Below are 20,951 nucleotides of genomic sequence, written 5' to 3'. Positions count from 1 at the left end.
CTCTCTCTCTCTCTCAAAAATAGACGTTTAAAAAAAAACATATAAAATACAAAAAAAATTATTTAATAAAATACCACCTGGAATCTCATTTTTCTGAGAAAACCTTCATTAACATCAGGCCACTGGGGGGAATACAAGGGAAGAGGCACTGGTGAACAAACAAATTGTAAACATGTTGCTAAATCTGAATTTATGTCGGATCTGAGTAATTTAAATAAGGATTAATTTGGGAGAGGGCTAGAAATAAGGTGAAATGAATATTATACATAATACCATTAGAAAAGTGGGAGGAATCAGGGTTAAAGTCTTCTAAAGTCCATGTTCTGGGATAGATATTAAATTCATACCTTACTGAAGATGCATGACAAAAACTGAAGGCTACCCACTAAAAGAAACACACTATGTCACAAGTCACTAGGGAGAGGAAAGGGAATAAAGAGAACTATAAATGCAGTAGAACACAGGAAAGGAAAACTAAAGCAACAAAGGAAAGGCACAGTGAATAGAAGGCAAAACTCAGGGATGTGTCCAAGTATATCACTAATCACAAGAAAGGCAAATGGATTGAATCACTTATCCTGAGGAATAATAAAGTCTGTTATATTTTAGGGTTACTTTTTTAACGTGTCAGAAACACTTTAAAACTTATGTTGCAAAAGGGAGATAATTAGGTGCTCTCCAAAAAATAACAACTAACTAACTAAATAAATCTACCCTATGACCCAGCAATAGCACTGCTAGGAATTTACCCAAGGGATACTGGAGTGCTGATGCATAGGGGCACTTGTACCCCAATGTTTATAGCAGCATTTTCAAAAATAGCCAAATTATGGAAAGAGCCTAAATGTCCATCAACTGATGAATGGATAAAGAAATTGTGGTTTATATACACAATGGAATACTACTTCGCAATGAGAAAGAATGAAATATGACCTTTTGTAGCAACGTGGATGGAACTGGAGAGTGTTATGCTAAAAGTGAAATAAGTCATACGGAGAAAGACAGATACCATATGTTTTCACTCTTATGTGGATCCTGAGAAACTTAACAGAAGACCATGGAGGAGGGGAAGAAAAAAAAAGTTAGGGAGGGAGCCAAATCATAGGAGACTCTTAAAAACTGAGAATAAACTGAGGGTTGATGGGGGGTGGGAAGGAGGGGAAGGTGGGTGATGGGCATTGAGGAGGGCACCTGTTGGGAGGAGCACTGGGTGTTGTATGGAAACAAATTTGACAATAAATTTCATATTTTAAAAAAAGGAGCAAAAAAAAAATTAAAAAAAAAAGTAACAAAAAACCCCAATCAATCAATCAATCAATCAAGCTGATACCTTTTTGGAGAAAAGGAAGAAAGAAGGTAAATTGGTGATGTGATTGATTTATTTCATGAACTAATACTATCTCTTGTAACACGAAATGTTTTATTCAAATAATTTTTTTCAATTCTAGAAACTAGTTATAGCTAATAAAGCAGTAAGCACGTTTAATTAGTTTAAGAGTTATCTTTATGTTGGGCAGAGAAAGGATTAATGTAGTCTGATTTTTGAGCTAGGCCCTTCACACAGCAGCAGTACAAATGTCTTTAAGGTAGGAATTACTGTTTTCTTTGCATCAGGTTCTCCATCTTTTCTGCATTAAAAAAATTTTTTTTTAATGTTTATTTATTTTTGAGAGAGAGACAGAGCATGAGCAGGGGAGTGGGAGGGGTAGAGAGAGAGGGAGACACAGAATCTGAAGCAGGCTCCAGGCTCTGAGCTGTCAGCACAGAGCCCAATGCAGGGCTTGAACTCACAAACTGTGAGATCATGACCTGAGCCGAAGTCGGTTGTTTAACTGAATGAGTCGCCCAGGCGCCCCAGTTTGTTCCACTTTAATCAAGAGGGAGAAGGAGATACTTTTTATTCCCCCATCTTTTGTCTTAGCAAAAGAAAGGCCTGAAAATCCATACTTTTCCAAAGCAGAGACTATCAGATTGTTTTTTAAAATCCAAATATAAGCTGCATACAAGATTGAAACCAAATCATTCAGAAAGGATAGAAAATAAAGGAATGGTACAAGATCCACTCAGCAAATAATAGAAAGCTGATATATCAGTAATTGCTATAGATCAGGGGTTGCTAAACTTTTCCTGTAAAGGGCTAGATATTAATTATCTTGGGCTTTGTGGGCAATTCAGTCTGTTACAACTACTCTGTTGCTGTAGCATGAAAGCAGCTGAAGACGTGTACACAAATGAGTGTGACTGTGTGCTAATAAAACTATTTCCAAAAACAGGCATAAAACCAGATCTGATGTAGATTGCTGACCCCTGTTCTCTTGTATACTGATAATACAGCAGTGAGCAAAAAAGGCAAGATACCAGCATGCGGCCCAACAGTAAACAAATAAATGATCATCTTAGGTAATGATAAGCAAAACACTTTTTAAAACCTGTAAGGAGATTGAAGATGATAGGAAACTAATTTGGAGTGACTAAGGAAGTCCTCTGAGAAGAGGGAACCTTTAAACAGAGACCTGAATGCAATGAAGGAAGAGCCTTGGAAAGATCCTGCAAGGGTCCTGAGGCAAGAGTGAGTCTAGCCTGTTGCAAATCAGCAAGTTCAGTGTGGCTGGAGGAAAGATGTGGAGATGAGTTCTGTGCATTAGATAGGTGCCAGACTATGTGAGATTTCACTCTAAATGTGATAGGAAGGTTTTGAAGATTTCGAGAAGAGTGGTATAGTCTGATTTACTTTTGAAAACTTTTCCCTGGCTGTGTGTGGGGAATAGACAGTAGGGATGGCAAGAGGGCAAATAGGGAGACCAGGTAAGAGGCAATTGCCCAGACAGTAGATGATGGTGTTTTGGACTAGGGTGTTGGGAGTGGAGATGCTCCTCTGGGGGGCTGGACCGTGTCAGCCAGAGAAACCTTGGAAGCAACGTGTTGAAGAGGGTAGAGCCACTGTCAGTCTGGATCATTGCTACGGTCTGGGTTTTTGTGTCCTCTCAAAATTCCTCTGTTGAAAACCTCATGCCCATGGTGAGGGTATTAGGAGGTGAGGCCTTGGGAAGATGATTAGGTCATTAGGGCAGCGACTTCATGGTTGGGATTAGTGCCCTTAGAAAAGAGGCCCCACAGAGTTCACGAGCCCCTTCTGCCATGTGAGGAAATAAGAAGTCTGCCAGCCTGAAGAAGGTCCTCTCTTGACCATGCTGGCACCCTGCTCTCAGACTTCCAACCTTCAGAACTGTGGGAGATTTCTGTGGCTATAGGCTACCCAGTCTATGGCATTTTGTTATAGCAGCCTTAATGGACTATGTCGCTGAAAACCACGTGGAAAAGAAGCTGCCCACCAACATGGACCACCTGCCTTGTACTGTGAAATGAGGAATAAGGAACTTCTATTTTGGCTGAGCCAATGCATTGGGAAGTCTATTTGTGACAGCAGTTTAGTCTCCTATAACTGACATAGGGGTTGTCATTGAAATATAGGTATATGCTGGAAATATTGCAGATTCAGTTCCAGACTGCTGCAACAAAGCAAGTCAAATTTTTCTGGTTTTCCAGTACATATAAAAGTCATGTCACACTATATAAGCATGTATATGTATATATATACACTATGTATATTATAGTCTATTAAGTGTGCAATAGCATTATGTCTAACAATATCCACACCTTAATTGAAAAATGCTGCTTGTGGTGCCTGGGTGGCTCAGTCCGTTAAGCTTCCAACTCTTGATTTTGACGCAGGTCATGATCTCATGGTTCATGAGATTGAGTCCCGCGTCAGGCTCCATGCTGACAGCACAGAGGCTGCTTGGGATTCTCTCCCTTTCTCTCTGTCCCTCTCCTGGCTTGTACTCTCTCTCTCAAAATAAATAAATACACTTAAAAATTTTTTCTTAAAAATGCTAATTGTCATCTGAGGTTTCAGCAAATGGTAATCACCGATCTTAGATTATCGTAACAAAAATAATAATGAGCAAGTATGAAATTTTGTGAAATTAATAAAATGTGTCAGAGACATGAAGTGCACAGGGGACAACTGGGAGCCATTTTAGAGGCTGCCTGCACATCGAATGTTACAATTTCTGGGGGCAGAGAGAAAAGAAACAGGACAAATCGTGTATTGGCTCTTAAAAGACTCCTTTTGAAAGTGGCATACATTACTACTTGTATTTTGTGGCCAAACAGGTCGCACTGTCACCGCTAAGTTCCAACGGATGGGAAACTGCAGGTCTACCACATCCTGGAAAGAAGTGGGAATCCAGAATATTTGTGACTACTACAGTCACAGGTACAGAACATGATGTTAACTGGGATTTGTCCTTTAGCCCAGGATGGAAACTAGGATTAAGAGGTGAGGCATCAAGTACCCTACAATATAAAAAGAGCCATAAATAACCGGGGGCCAGACAACCTCTCCACTTCCAGGACTTACTAAAAGGTGGCCAACCAGGCTTCTCCATCTTCAACCATTTTCCCAGACCTGACAATTTCCACTACAAGATTAGTTAGACAATTCCTAACTACAAGATTAGTTAGAGGGGGTGGGGATGGGAACCAGCAGCCATGAATCAGCCTTGGAGAAGCAGCCCCGCGCCTCCCGAGTTTGGCTCCAAAAACCAAGTGAGAAGGTTTCCAAGAGATTCCACGTGGAGATTGGGGCTGCTTGCCAGGAGATTGGAAGCCTGTATAGAATCAGGAAGGAGGAGGGCCGGCCAAATGGACATCACCTTAAGCGTACTGGCTGGAGGCGGGGGACGGGCCCAGTGGGTTAGCAAGGGTCACACTAGGAGGGGCTACGCATCAGAAAACCGTGCAGGACGGAGGGCCACCCTGAGAATACCTGCCGGCCCAGTGGAGCCTTTGCGGTGACATTCCAGATAGGACCACCGGCCAAATGAGGGGCACCAGTATCCCCATCTCTTAGCTCCAACCCCTAAGCAGCCAGACTCTCAAGTGCCAGGCGCGGGCCCCGAGGTCCTAGGTGCGGGGCTAGCTTCCACATCGAAGGAGGGAGGCCGTTTTTCCATTGCAGGATCCCAGGAACTTAAATTTAAAAATGACTTTCAGGGCGTCTGGGTGGCTCCAATAGGTAAGCAGATGAGTTGGGCTCAGGCCATGATCTCAGGTTTGTGAGTTCGAGCCCTCCCATCGGGCTCTCTGCCGTCCAGGCAGAGCCCGCTTCAGATCCTCTGTTCCCTTCCCTGCTGGTGCTCTCTCTCTCTCAAATAAACATTTTTTTTTTTAAGTGACTTTTCTACCCCCACCTCCGCACCGACAGGGCTGGCCGAGGAACCTCCGCAGACCCTGGGACCACGCAGGTCGGTCACCCGGGGCCTGGGACCGCAGCGGGGCGGTGCGCCGCGGGGTCTTGTTGGAGGTGCCCTGGGCTCGCTCGGCGCAGGCGCAGTGCTGCCGGAGGCGGGCTTGGCCCAGGCCGGCGCCGGCCGGTGAGTCCGGGCGGCCCTTCTCATCGCCGCGGTTTCTCGCGGAGAGACTGGGGCTCACAGGGGCACCCTGCGTCAGCAGGAAGATGGAGATCGGAGTGCGGGTGCGATGGAGGGACTTGAACCTCCAAATCAGGGGCCTCGGGAGCTATGGTCCTGAAAAGAATATGCTGCCGAGATTTGGCTGTGGAGGGTGGGAACCTTCCAGGTACTCTAACGCACTCCAGCTGGCCCTACTTATCTCCGACTGGGGTTAGTGGCATCTGCCGCCCCAGTGGCTCCAGGACCCCTTTCTCTTTCCGAGTCCAAGTTTGGCTCCACAACCCTGTGCCGGCCGCTCGGGTCTGAGCGCGCCCCCAGGTCTGGCCCGCGATCCCGCGTCTCCCCACAGAGCAGTGTGCCCCGGGGGCCTCCCCTCTTTGGTGCCTCAGGTCTCCTGCTTTGCCATTCCTGTGTCCAGTGGTCCCTAGCCTGAGTTCCTGCAGGTATGTATCCTGAGAGGTGCTTAGCGTTAACTTTGACCCCGGCTGGGTTTCCGGAGACTCTTGCTGGAGGGTACAGAGATTTGGAGCCCAGGACAAAGATGCCGGTCGAGGACAAGCTGTAGGAGCCAGCTTGTCCTGAGCCAGTAGGAGCAAGCCATGCTGTAATGAATGAAGGCCGCAGCTCCACAGCAGCTGGAACCCATCCTTGAGGGGGCACACCTGGGACCTGAGCCCTGCCAAAACTGAGCCAAGACTGGGGTGTGGAGGAAGACGGGATTTTGGAGCTGCTGGGGCTGCAAGTCTTGGGTCACATGACCACCTGCGTAGAACAGGGAGAGACCGCGGAGGTTTTGACTCAGAACAGAGGAAAGACGAGTTAGCTGAGATGGTGAACCATCTGCAGTGTGGAGAAAAGAAAGCAACATAGGGCAGGATGGTTGAGGGAATGGTTCAGACAAGGCAGAAACAATGGCCACTCTGGGAGCTACAAGGAAGGCTTGATGTCTCATGGCTCCTTTCTCCTCCAGCTCTGCCTCCTTAACTCCCTGACCTTGCCCAGGAGGAAGAAGAGATGACCAATTCCCAGGTGAGATGCAGTTTTCCTTTTTTCAGTCCTGACTCTTGAGGAAGAACGTAAGTTCCTCTTTCTCCCTTAGGAAAGGAGAGGGAAACCTTTATGGAGCACTTACTGCATGCTAGGTACACTCAACATTGACTTTTCTTTTAATTCTCACAATAGGTGTGAGAAGTGGATATTATTCCCATTTTGCAGACGTATCAACTGGCCCAGTGAGGCTTAGAGACTTGTCAAGTTCACTAAGCTATTAAATGGGGAAGCCAGTATTCATCTCTAGGTCCCTTGTGTCTGCTGTACATGTTGTCAATGGACAGGTCTTCTCATCCATGGACTGGGTGTAAATTGTCCACATCCAAAGGGCTGGGTCTAATCCATGAAATTAAGGACTCCAAAGAGAATGCTCCCTTCTGGCCTGATGCCCTCCTTTTAAGTTTGTTCTCTACCTAACGCGTTGCTCCTTCATTTATCCACTTAGTTATGGTTGCTCTTTTTTTTTTTTTTTAATTTTTTTTTTCAACGTTTATTTATTTTTGGGACAGAGAGAGACAGAGCATGAACGGGCGAGGGGCAGAGAGAGAGGGAGACACAGAATCGGAAACAGGCTCCAGGCTCTGAGCCATCAGCCCAGAGCCCGACGCGGGGCTCGAACTCACGGACCGCGAGATCGTGACCTGGCTGAAGTCGGACGCTCAACCGACTGCGCCACCCAGGCGCCCCTATGGTTGCTCTTTTTATTTGTAAGAGCAAGACAAATTGACTTAGATACAGTTCTTCAAAGTATGTGGTTTCTTTGAGGGAGACTTATATATACATGTGTAAAGTGGTAATTACGACTCATGTATACACTAAGTAAAATGAAAGAAGCTATATTTAAGTGTCAGTGGTATCAGCGTGAGAGAAGGGTGCCTGAGAAGACTTCGGTGAACTTTTGTTTCTTAAAGAGAAGATTTGAGTATATGAACTTCCATACCTCTTTCAAGTCTTTACTTTTTTTGTTGTTGATAATTGTTTATGGCCTAATATATGATCAATTTTTACAGCGTTTCATGTGTGCTTGAGTAAATTATGTATTCTCTAATGTTAGGTGCCAATGTCTATATGCGTTCATTTATTTTTGTTTGCTTGACCCATCAATAATTGAGAAAAAAAAATGTGTGGAATTTCTTTGAGTAGTAGGTATGTCAGTTTCTCTGTACAGTATTTACACTTTAAAAATATGCAATTCATGGGGGCACCTGGGTGGCTCAGTCAGTCGGTTGAGTGTCTGACTTTGGCTCAGGTCATGATCTCATGGTCTGTGGGTTTGAGCCCTGCTCTGTGCTGACAGATCAGAGCCTGGAGTCTGCTTCCTATCCTGTGCCTCCCTCTCTCTCTGCCCCTCCCCCACTCTCACTTTGTCTTACTCTGTCTCTCAAAAATAAATAAATGTAAAAAAAAAACCTAAAAAAATGTAATTCATGGATGTTTTAAGAGGTATATACAAATTTAGAGTTGTGATATCTTCATGGAGAATTGGATTTTTAAAAAAATCTCTATGTAGTGACCTTTTTTTCACTAGTGATGCTTTTTGTCTAGAAATCTACTTTGTCTGATATTGATATAGCTATTCTTTCTTTTGGTTGTTATTTGCCTGGTTTATCTTTTTCCATACTTTCAACTGTTTCGTGGCCTTATGCTTTAGATATATCTCTTGTTAACTATTTATTTATTTTGTGAGAGAGAGAGAGAGAGTTTGAGCATGAATTGGGGAGGGGCAGAGTGGGAGGGTGAGAGAGAATCCCAAGCAGGCTCTGCACTGGCAGCACAGAGCCTGACTCGGGGCTTGAATCTATGAACCATGAGATAATGACCTGAGGAGAAATCAGGAGTCAGATGCATAACCAACTGAGCAATCCAGGCACCCCTCTTGTTAACAGTTTAAGGCTGAATTCTCCCTCCTCCTCCTCAATCTGATCATCTCTGCTTTTTTAACTGGCAAGTTTAGTCTATTTACATTTAGTGTAATTATTAATGTATTTGATGTGTTTATACTATCTTACATTTTAATTATATTTGTCCATTTTTTGCTTTTTTCTCCTTTCTTACCTTTGATTTTTTTTATATATTGTTTTTTTTAAGTGGCAAGGGGTTTTTTCCCCCTCTTGTTTTAAATTTATAACCTAAATCTGTTCTTTTGGTGATTATCCTTGAAATTGTACCATATATTTGCTAGTCTACATTTAAACAACTTTCAGGGGTGCCTGGATGGCTCAGTTGGTTAAGCATCTAACTCTTGCTTTTGGCTCAGGTCATGATCTCAGGATTGTGAGATTGAGCCCCGCGTTGGGCTCTGTGCTGAGTGTTGAACCTACTTAAGATTCTCCTTTTCCCTCTCTCTCTCTCTGCCCCTTCCCCACTCACTCTCTCACTCTCTCTCTCAAAAAAAAAAAAAAAGGTAATAACTTTAAGAATATTGCAGAGACTTTAAAATTCTTTGTTACTGATTGTATCCTTGCTTGACTTATAAGCTATTTTCTGCATTTTAATTCTGTTTTTTAACCTAATAAATTAGATATTATTAGAATTATTATTTTGTACAGTGTCTGGATTTATGTACATATTTATCACTTATTTGCTTGCCATTCCTTCTTAGCCTTTTGGGATCAATTTTCTTTTTCCTCAAGTCCATTCTTTAGAAGTTTCTTTTTTTTTTTTTTAAGTTTATTTATTTATTTTGAGAGAGAAAGAGAGAGAGCACAGGGGAGGGGCAGACAGAGAGGGAGAGAGAGATTCCCAAGCAGGTTCCGAACTGTCAGCACAGAGCCCTACACAGGGCTTGATCTCACTAACTGTGAGATCATGCCCTGAGCTGAAATCAAGAGTCAGATGCTTAACCAACTGAGCCACCCAGGTCCCCCTAGAAGTTGCTTTTTAATGCCCTCTTTAGATGTTCAATTTGTTGTTTTTTCACAGTTGAATGTTATTTCCAGGTAATTTCTTTGCTTGATCGTTTTATAGTTGCCTTTTTAATTTTTTCAACTAATTTATGTATTGCTGCTCTGATTCCGTATCTGGTGGTTTAAATATCTATAGTTGTTGGTAGTCTAAATTGTGAACTCACTGATTGATCTTAATATATATGAGTCCTATGAGAAATTTTCCGCCAGAGGGAATTTGCTTCTATTTCTGGTAGTAGCTTAGAGGATGCTACTAACATGGGATGATTCCAGTTCCTTAGAGTCAGTCTAAACCCCCCACCCTGCAGCTGGCACAAGGTTCTGTGTCACATAGTAGTGCTGCTGTTGGCATCTCTCTGTGGGACAAACCTATGCCTTCCAGCTGCCTCCCACTGTAATTTCAGCTCACTCTGTGGTTTTGTTATAGTTTTCATTTTCGGTTTTTGGGGAAAAGAATAGTCCTTTTTCATTGTTTCTAGTTACTAGGTGAAATTACTTGTTTCAGTAAAATAGTGTGATTGACCTGTCGAACTCCCAAATATATATTTTTTAGCTTAAATCCAATTTAGTTAACATAGTTTAACAATGATTTCAGGAATAGAATTTAGTGATTCATCACTTGCATATAACACCCATTGCTCATCCCAACAGGTGTCCTTTTTTTTTTTTTTTTTAACGTTTGTTTTTGAGAGAGAGAGAGACAGAGCATGAGCAGGGGAGGGGCAGAGAGAGAGGGAGACACAGAATCGGAAGCAGGCTCCAGGCTCTGAGCTGTCAGCACAGAGCCCAACGCAGGGCTCAAACCCACAAACCATGAGATCATGACCTGAGCTGAAGTCAGACGCTTAGCTGACTGAGCCACCCAGGCGCCCCACAAGTCTCCTCCTTAATGCCCTTTGCCCATTTAGCCATCCCGCCACCCAACACCCCTCCAGCAACCTTCAGTTTGTTCTCTGTATTTAAGAGTCTCTTATGGTTTGTCTCCCTCCCTGTTTTTATATTATTTTTGCTTCCCTTCCCTTATGTTCATCTGTTTTGTATCTTAAATTCCACATATGAGTGAAATCATATGATATTTGTCTTTCTCTGACTGACTGATATCGCTTAGCATAATACCCTCTAGTTCCATCCACATTGTTGCAAATGGCAAGATTTCATTTTTTATCACTGAGTAATATTCCATATATTATATATATAATATATATATATATACCACATCTCCTTTATCCATTCATCAGTTGATGAATTTGGGCTCTTTCCTTACTTTGGCTATTGTTGATAGCCCTGCTGTAAACATTGGGTGCGTGTGCTCCTTCGAAACAGCACACCTGCATCCCTTGGACAAATACCTAGTAGTGCTATTGCTGGGTCGTATGGTAGTTCTATTTTTAATTTTTTATTTTAATCTATTTTAATACTGTTTTCCCCGAGTGCCTGCACTAGTTTGCATTCCCACCCGCAGTGCAAAAATGTTCCTCTTTCTCTGCATCTTCACCAACATCTGTTGTTGCCTGAGTTGTTAATTTTAGCCATTCTGACAGATATGAGGCGGTATCTCATTGTGGTTTTGACTTCTCTTTCCCTGATGATGAGTGATGTTGAGCATTTTTTCATGTGTCTGTTAGCTATCTGGATGTCTTCTTTGGAAAACTGTCTATGCATATCTTTGCCCATTTCTTCATTGGATTATTTGTTTTTGGGGTATTGAGTTGGATAAGTTATTTATAGATTTTGGATACTAACCCTTCATCTGATATGTCATTTGTAAATATCTTCTCCCATTCCATCAGTTGCCTTTTAGTTTTGCTGATTGTTTCCTTCACTGTGAAGAAGCTTTTTATCTTGAGGTCCCAATAGTTCATTTTTGCTTTTGTTTCCCTCGCCTCTGGAGACGTGTCAAGTAAGAATTTGCTGCAGCCAAAGTCAAAGAGGTTGTTGCCTGTTTTTTCCTCTAGGATTTTGATGGCTTCCTGTCTTACATTTAGGTCTTTCATCCATTTCGAGTTTGTTTTTATGTATGGTGTGAGAAAGTGGTCCAAGTTTATTCTTCTGTATGTCACTGTCCAGTTTTCCCAATACTATTTGCTGAAGAGAGTGTCTTTTTTCCATTGGATATTCTTTCCTGCTTTGTCAAAGATTAGTTGGCCATACTTTTGTGGTCCATTTCTGGGTTCTCTATTCGGTTCCATTGATCTATGTGTCTGTTTTTGTGACAGTCCCATACTGTTTTGAGGATTACAGCATTGTAATATGGCTTGAAGTCTGGAATCGCGATGCCTCCAGCTTTGGTTTTCTTTTTAGGATTGCTTTGGCTATTTGGGATCTTTTCTGGTTCTGTATAAATTTTAGGATTGTTTCTTCTAGCTCTGTAAAGACTGCTGATGTTATTTTGATAGGAATTGCATTGAATGTGGAGATTGCTTTAGGTAGTATCAACATTTTAACATTATTTGGTCTTTCAATCCATAAGCATGGAATGTTTTTTCATTTTTTAATGTCTTCTTCAATTTCTTTTATAGCTTTCTATAGGTTTCAGTGTACAAATTTTGCACCTCTTTGGATAGGTTTATTCCTAGGTGTTTTGTGGTGAACTTATAAATATTTTTACATCTGGTTTAGTATTTTTCAACTTCACTAGTAATCCAAGAAATGTTAATTATAATATAATGAAATGGCATTTTTGCCACCTATCAAATTGGCAGATAGGTGCTTTTTAAAAATTTATTTGAAAGAAAGTGCACGCACATAAGTGCAGGAGGGGCAGAAAGAGAGAGGGAGAGAGAGAATCCTAAGCAGGCTCCATGCTGTCAGCGCAGAGCCTGACATAGGTCTTGAACTTACAAACCATGAGATCATGACTGGAACCGAAATCAAGAGTTGGACTCTTAACTAACTGAGCCACCCAGGCGCCTCCAGGTATGTGTTTTTTAAAAACACTTTCTGGTAAACTGAGACTGCCAAATACTTTTAAATTAAGTGTCCTTTTGCCACAAACTTTTTGGAGGGCTTTGGGAAATATGTGTCAGAAGTCTTTAAAGTGCCTATATCTTTGACCTAGCAATCCTACTTCTAGGAATCTACCCCAAGGAAAAAGTTGATAAGTAAATAAATTTGAAATACAGTGATAAAACTTGCAGTATCAGTATAGTAATAAAAATTGGGAAGGAGTTGAGGTGTTCAATATAGGGAAATTGTTAAATAAATAATGATGTAACCATAACATGAACCACTCTGTCGCTATTAACAAGGTGTAGAAGAATAGTTACTAACAAGGGAAAATGTTCATGATATTTTAAGAGAAAATTATTTTTAAGCTGTAAAGAATATTCCCAATTAAAAAATCTACATATGTATGCCAGAATATAAATAGCAGTTCTTTTGGAAAATACGATTATGTATTTTGTATTTTTTTCCTGTAGTTTTCTCTTATTTTCTATAGCACTTTTGTTATCAGAAAAAAATAGCAAATGAAATGTGACTCCCTTTTGGGGGGCAGAGGGTTATTAGAGATGTTTGTTGTTTTATTATCAAGTTTTCTTACCATATATGAATAGTAATTATATTAGTACATACCGTGGTGGGGGGGGGGAGGTCATAATTTAAGTTGTCTAGCCTAGAATGCAAGCTAGCACTCTGCCAAATTAGTGAGCTACATCGGTGGGGTTTTATATATGTAAAGAGAGTATGCAGCATTGAGAAAAAAAATCCCCAACCAAGTGGTAGTACAGCTGTATTGTACAGACATTCTAGAAATAAGGAATATGAAGAAGAACCAGAGGTTGTACTTTCTTTACATAAGATCAACCAGAAGAGAGACTTAGACTATATATTTCTATCAGCAGTTAATTTATGTGTGTTAGTACTGCTCACTGAGTGTCGGATCATTATAAATATGAGACATTTCAACACTGCCAGTGATTTTTCCACATACTTGGTAGTGGTACAGCTGTATATACACTTGATGTTGCTTTTTCTTTAACAGCCGAAATAAAACCTAGCATTGGGCGTTAAAAACTGTGGCTTTAGGCATTTATAATGATACATCTCTATTATATTTAGGAATGCATTTTAGAAAATAACAAAATGTAACTGATGTGATTATTCATTATTGACTACAGATAAATCCAATTTTATATTTGTAAATTTATAAAACAGACTCTTTAACAAATATTGTCAATATCCTGATATTCAAGACCAAGTCAAAATATTAGCATTGTTTCTATATTCAAGACCAATGTGAATATTTTCATTTTTACAGGGAGTTCCCAAACGCTTCTCATGATTAAGAATTGAAATTGGGTGATACAGGGGCAACTGGGTGGCTCAGTTGGTTGAGCATCCTACTTCGTCTCAGGCATGTTCTCATGGTTTGTGAGTTCTAAACCCGCATTGGGCTTTCTGCTATCAGTGCAGGGCCCGCTTTGGATCCTCTGTTCCCCTCTTTCTCTGCACCTCCCCCACTCGCACTCGCTCTCTCTCAAAAATACATGAACATTAAAAAAAGAAAGAAAGAAAATGAGGGCTACCGTATGAACATGCCTAATTATTGGGAATTTATTTCGATCAGCTTTGTTTCTGAGGTTGCTATATCTCTGGATGTAGCAATTTTGCATTAATTCACTGCATGATAACAAATGACTTATACAGGAAATAAGTTTGTGATGATTGAGAAACAGAATTAAGATAGGGGCTAGTTATCTAGAACATATGTCTTAAATATGTCTTATTAAAACTACCACTTATTTTACCAGCAAAAAATGGGTTTATTCAAGAATAGCAGAGAATTGCAACCAGAGACAAGCAAGCTAAGGCAAAGCCATAGTCAAGTCTATAGAACAAAGGAGAGGAATGCTCTTTATAGAGGAAGGGGGTGGGGGAAGTTGGGGGGGCTGTTATAAACAAAAAGTCCATTGGAGTAAACTAGGAATTTTGAATAGTGGCTTTTTAAAGTTTATTTATTTATTTTCAGAGAGAGAGAGCGCGTGCGCGAGAGACAGCACCCACGCACAAGCAGGGAAGGAGCAGAGAGAGGAGAGAGAAAAAATCCCAATCAGGCTCCGTGCTATCAGTGCAGAGCCTGATGTGAGGCTCGATCTCATGAACTGTGAGATTATGACCTGAGCCAAAATCAAGAGCCAGACACTTAACTGAGCCACCCAGGTGCCCCATATAGTGGCTGAGTTGTGACAGCCTCTCATTGGCTGGGCTGTTGTCAGGGAAGGAGGAAACCTTTCTTCCTTCTGCTGGGATAGCGAAGTAGTGGCTAAAGTAGTGTGGACTTGCAAGGTACAGGTGCTTCTCCTGTTGGGTCTGCAGTTGATCCGCTGGTAGTGTGTGAGAGCTCCCCCTGCTGGCCTCCTGACTCCATTCTAACCGAGGTTTCCTTTATTAATTTTCAGTCTTTAAGTCACATATAATACATAGTCCTAGAAAATGAGTTATGATTATTATACACTGAATATTATGGATGCTGATGTTTGAATTTCAAGATTGACAAATCATTAGTGAATTATTTTAAATCTTTATAAAAGGCATTGAATTTCATTCTTAGAGAGTCTTCCTACAGTACAACTTAATCTTTCTTCTAGAACCATAATAAATACAAATAAGCACACTAAAAGATCTGTCACATCCTTATTCATATTGGTTGTTTTATAGTACAGTAATTGGGAAGAAAAGCACTAGCTTTTCATTAATCCCATAAAATCATTTTCAGTTCATAGGACACATGCTCGTCTATTGTGCAAACTGCCAGTTCTTATCAAGGGCATTTTAATACCTAGCCACTCTATTTGGGTATGAATGCAGCTATGTTTACAGTCAGTAGTTAGTCTATAAGATAGTTCAAGAATCTATAAGTTTGCTTGAAAATAGGAATGATATCTTCCTAGTCAAGTAAAAACTATAAATTTTGTGAAAATGGGGGTCAAAAGAACATCAATATGATCAGAAGGGTTTTGAACTCCTAAGCAAATGGCTGTTGTTTTAAAAAAAATCATCATTGCATGTTGATATGTTATTCTCATTTTGGTTTATATTTCCTCTTTTATTTCACCGATGCATCCCAACTACCTAAACCATTGTCCTTTAGAAGGGTTTTTTAATTAGACGTTTATTTTCTTTTTTCTTTCTTTTAATTGAAGTATAGTTGACACAGAAGTTTATTAAATGTTGTTTTGCCATCCTGTGAGATGATCACATAAATTTTCCTTTTTCACTTGCTCTGATTACATAAGTAATAGATTTTCTAATGCCAACTGTTCAAATAGCCAAAATCCTCATTAGCTAAAAGGAATTTATTGAGGGATATTTGGTAGCTCGCAGAATCTCTTCAAAGGCCAGAAAGACAGGCCTGGAAGCCACACAATGTGGAACGATGCTCAAATCCCACAGTTGGACCATCCCAATGGAGCGACCACTTCTGCTGGGCACTCAGTTTGCACTGCTGACCCAGGGCTGCAAACACCACCCCTAGAACATTTGCTTCTACTGCTTCTGTAACTAGATGCCTCTGATGCCATCCTTACTCTTTCCAACCATTAGCTTCTGAATTAAAAACTTGTGCAAGTACCTCTGGTTGGCTGATCAAGCTACGAGGGATGCTGGCAAGCAAGTTTCTGGCTTTTATCTTGAGGACACACAGATTCATAAGGTGAAAAATTCCTTAGACTTAGGGTGTCTAAAGTTGCTGGGTTGCCAAAAAAGAATGATAGATCAAGGAATCCTTAGATTTGTTTAATAATAAATGTATCTGTTAGCGTGCCTAGTTAGGCAGAGTTCAGTGAACTTAATGTTGAACTATAACTTTGAAATGAAATGGAAGCTGGCTGTGTAGATAAATAAGTATATAAAGAATATGGACATCTTCAAGTTTGTATCTAAAACAGACAAAACACTATGGGTCTGTGTATAGTTGTGGGGAGTGGGGGAAAGGGGCCTGGTTAAGGCTGCAACACAAGTTTTGGGCGGCTGGGTGAATGGTGAACTCTTCACTGTGATAAGAAACAGAGGAGATGGAATGTGTATGTACTTGTGTGTTTGCGTGTGTGTGTGTGGAGGGGGAGTTAGAAGACACTTTGAAGTGCCTCTGGGACATCCAATTAAAGAAGTCTAGAAGAAAGATATCAAGGTCTGAGACAGATCCAGGTTAAAGATACAAATTTATGAGTTGTCACCATGTATGTGGTGACTAAAGTCATGGGCTTGGTTAAGATCATCCAGCCAATATGTGACAAAAGAAGAAAAAGAAGGTAACTAGAGAAAAGCCTTGAGGAACACAACTATTTAAGGACTGGTCACAATAAGAGGGGCCAGAGTAGAGGTTGTGTTGCAGGGAGGCAAGATGGTATAGACCAGTTAGGAGGCGGAGGTGAGGTGGTGGCTCAGAAAAGTGGTGTCAGCAGAGAGAAGAGAGATCTTTAGGAAGATTTAGTGATGGAGCAGGTGTGAGAGAGGACACAGAGGAAGGAAATGATGGTGCCTCTTTTGCTGACTTGAACATCTGAGTGGTGGAGGTGTGGTTGCCTGAATTAGGGAACATTGGGAGGGAAGCAGATCTGGAAAGGGAGATAAAGTCAGAATTGAGCAGGTTGATTTAGATGGCTTTGAAACATGCAGGTGGGTCTTTATTTCATTTGGTAGATATTAATCGATTACCTACTTCACACTGGATGTTCATCATGCAGCTAATGGGGTCTGGAACTCTAGGTCTGGCTTGAGGTCTTGGCTGCCAAAGTGCATTTGAGAGTTGCCAGCATTTGAAGGCATTTGAAGCCGTCAGAATAGATGAGATCACATAGGGAGAGCGAGAGGAGGGCCTGGGAACCCCAACATTGATGAGTAGAAAAAGAGATTGAGAAAGAGTGATCAGAGAGTCAGGAGAAAACCTGGGTTACTATAATATCCAGGCTCTAGGAGGAGAGAGTTTTGAGGAAGACCATGTGGGTGGAGCCAAATAATGCGAAAAAGTCAAGCATAAAAAAGTTTGAAAGCTTTCCGTTGGATCTATTAGCAAGGAAGTCATTGATTATCTTAATGAGGATAGATTTCTAGAATTGGGAATGTTAGATCAAAGTATATGTTTGATAGATACTGCCAAATTGTTCTCCAAAGTTTTTACCTGGTGTTTATTGGCCATTTATTTTTCTTTTAGAGATTATTCAGATGACTTTTCACTTGTATGTTTTTTTTTAAGTTTATTTTCAGAGAGTGCACGTATGAGTGGGGAAGGAGCAGAGAGAGAGGGAGAGAGAGAATGCCAATTTTTTCTTCTAATTGACTTTTAAGAGCTCTTCGTATTATTAGGGTTAGTGAACCTCTGCATAAGATGTTATCTTTTAAAATGTTTTAATTTTTTAATGTTTATTTCTGAGAGAGAGAGACAGAGCATGAGCAGGGGAGGGGCAGACAGAGAGGGAAACACAGAATCCAAAGCAGGCTCCAGGCTCTGAGCTGTCAGCACAGAGCCCCACGCGGGGCTTGAACCCACGAACCGCAAGATCATGACCTGAGCTGAAGTTGGAAGCTTAACCAACTGAGCCACCCAGGCACCTCTCTTTTAATTATTCTTATGTCTTGGGGCAGAACTCTGAAGTTTTCTTTATTCTGTCTACCTTTGTCAGTGTTCCCAAGTTTAGCCTTTTGTACCGCAATCATTGGTGTAGATGCTTAAGAGGAATTACTGTTCTTTGGTGTTTTAGGAACCTGTTACATTCAAGGATGTGGCCATGGACTTCACTGAGGAGGAGTGGAGGCAACTAGACCCCACACAAAGGGCCCTACATAAAGAGGTGATGCTGGAAATCTATGACAACCTGGTCTTGGTGGGTGAGGACAACCACTCTTTGGAGGATTTTTGCTTCCATGGTGTTTAAAATCTGTGGGCTCTTAAAGTTTTTAACTAAGTAAGGGCTTGAGATTCAAATATCAGAGTATCCAAATCACAATTTAAAAAATTTTTTTATTGAAATATAGTCGACATACAATGTTGTATTGGTTTCAGGTGCACAACATAGTGATTTGACAATTCTATACATTACACAATGATCACCATGATAAGTGCACTTACCGTCTGTCACTATGCAATGTTGTTACAATATTATTGACTGTCCCTATGCTGTAGTATTCATCTCCATGACTTATGTATTTTGTAATTGGAAGTCTGTACCTCTTAATCCCCTTCACCTATGTTGCCCATCCCCCTTTCCACCTTCCCTCTGACAACCACCAGTTTGTTCTCTATTTATGAATCTGTTCTCTGGGTTTTTGTTGTTGTTGTTGTTGTTGTTACTGTTACTTCGTTTGTATTGTTTTTTAGATTCCACATATAAGTGAAATCATATACTATTTGTCTTTCTTGTCTGACTTGTTTCACTTAGCATAGTATTCTCCATGCATGCTATTGCAAATTGCAAGATCTTATTTTTTTATGACTAAGTAATATTCCATTGTATATGTATATACCTCATTTTCCTTATCCATTCATCTGCCAGTGGACTCTTGGATTACTTCCATATCTCAGCTATTGTAAATAATGCTGCAGTGAACATAGGGCTGTATATATCATTTTGAATTCATGTTTTCATTTTCTTTGGGTAAATATCCAGTAGTGGAATTACTGGATCCTATGATATTTCTGTTTTAAAATTTTTGAGGAACCTCCATCCTGTTTTCCATAGTAGTTGCATCAGTTTGCATTCTCACCAACAGAGCATAAGGCTTCCCTTTTCCCCAGATCCTCGCCAACACTTAATTCCCTCTGTTTGGTACTAGCCATTCTGACCGGTATGAGGTGATATCTCATTGTGGTTTTTATTTGGATTTCCCTGATGATGAGTGATGTTGAACATCTTTTCCTGTGTCTGTTGGCCATCTGGATGTCTTCTTTGGAACAATGTCTAATCGCATCTTCTGTCCATTTTTTTAATCAGATTGTTTTTTTTGGTGTTGAGTTGTAGAAGTTTTTAAATATTTGGATATTAACCCCTTATTGGATATGTCATTTGCAAATATCTTCTCTCATTCAATTGGTTGCCTTTTTGTTTTGTTGGTTTCCTTTGCTATGAAAAGCTTTTTATTTTGGTGTAGCCCCAATAGTTTATTTTTGCGTTTGTTTCCCATGCCTCAGGAGACATATCCATAAATAAGTTGCTAAGGCTAACATCCAAGAGATTACTGCCTATGTTTTCCTTCAGGAATTTTATGGTTTCAGGTCTCATATTTAAGTCTTTAATCCATTTTCGGTTTATTTTTGTGTATGGTGTAAGAAAGTGGTCCAATTTCATTTTTATGCATGTAGCTGTCCAGTATTGAAGAGACTATCTTTTCCCCGTTGTATATTTTTGCCTCCTTTGTCATAGATTGACCATATAGGCGTGGGCTTGTTTCCGGGCTCTCTATCCTATTCTGTTGATCTTGTGTCTATTTTTGTGCCAGTATCACACTGTTTTGATTGCTGTAGCTTTGTAGTATATCTTGAAATCTGGGATTGTGATACCTCTAGCTTTATTCTTCTTTCTCAAGATTGCTTTGGCTGTTCAGGATCTTTTGTGGTTCAATATGAATTTTAGGATTATTTGTTCTGCTATGAAAAATAGTATTGGTATTCTGATTAGGATTTCATTGAATTGGTAGCTTGCTTTGGGTACAGTGGGCATTTTAACAATATTAATTCTTCCAGTCCACGAGCACGTATATCTTTCCATTTGTTTGTGTTGTCTTCAGTTTCCTTCATCAATGTCTTATCATTTTCAGAGTATAGATCTTTCATGTCTTTGGTTAAGTTTATTCCTTGGTATTCTTTTTGGTGCAATTGTAAATGGGATTAATTTTTCTTTCTGCTACTTCATTATTAGTGTATAGAAATGCAAAGATAAAAAAGAAATGCAGCAGATATCTGTATATTAATTTTGTAAACTCCAACTTTACTGAATTCATTTATCAGCTCTAGAAGGGTTTTTTGGTGGCGTTTTTAACCATATCATATCATGTCATCTGTAAATAGTGACCATTTTACTACCTCATCAATTTGGATGCCTTTTATTTCTTTTTCTCGTCTAATTGTTGCAGCTAGGACTTCCCCTACTATGTTGAATAAAAGTGGTGAGAACAGATATCTTTGTCTTGTTCCTGATCTTTGAAGAAATGCTTTCAGTTTTTCACCATTGAGTATGATGTGAACACTGTGTTTATGATGTATGGCCTTTATTATGTTGAGATATTTTCCCTCTAAACCTACTTTGTTGAGAGTTTTTATCATGAATGGATGTTGTACTTTGTCAGATGCCTTTTCTGCATCTATTGAAATAATCCTGTGGTTTTTATCCTTTCTCTTGTCAATGTGATGTATCACATTGACTTATTTGAGAATATTGAACCACTTTTGCATCCTTGGAATAAATCCCTCTTGATCATGGTGCATGATCCTTTTAATTGTATTGTTGAATTTGATTTGCTTATTATTTTGTTGAGGATTTTTACATGTGTGTTCATCAGGGATATCGACCTATAGTTTTCTTTT

Source organism: Lynx rufus, unplaced genomic scaffold, assembly GCF_022079265.1.
Source record: "Lynx rufus isolate CCGP_SWC_20201006 ecotype Redwood Valley unplaced genomic scaffold, mLynRuf1.p SCAF_2, whole genome shotgun sequence".
NCBI lineage: Eukaryota > Metazoa > Chordata > Mammalia > Carnivora > Felidae > Lynx > Lynx rufus.
The sequence above is the reverse complement of the archived record's forward strand: the minus strand, read 5'-3'. Positions refer to the sequence as shown.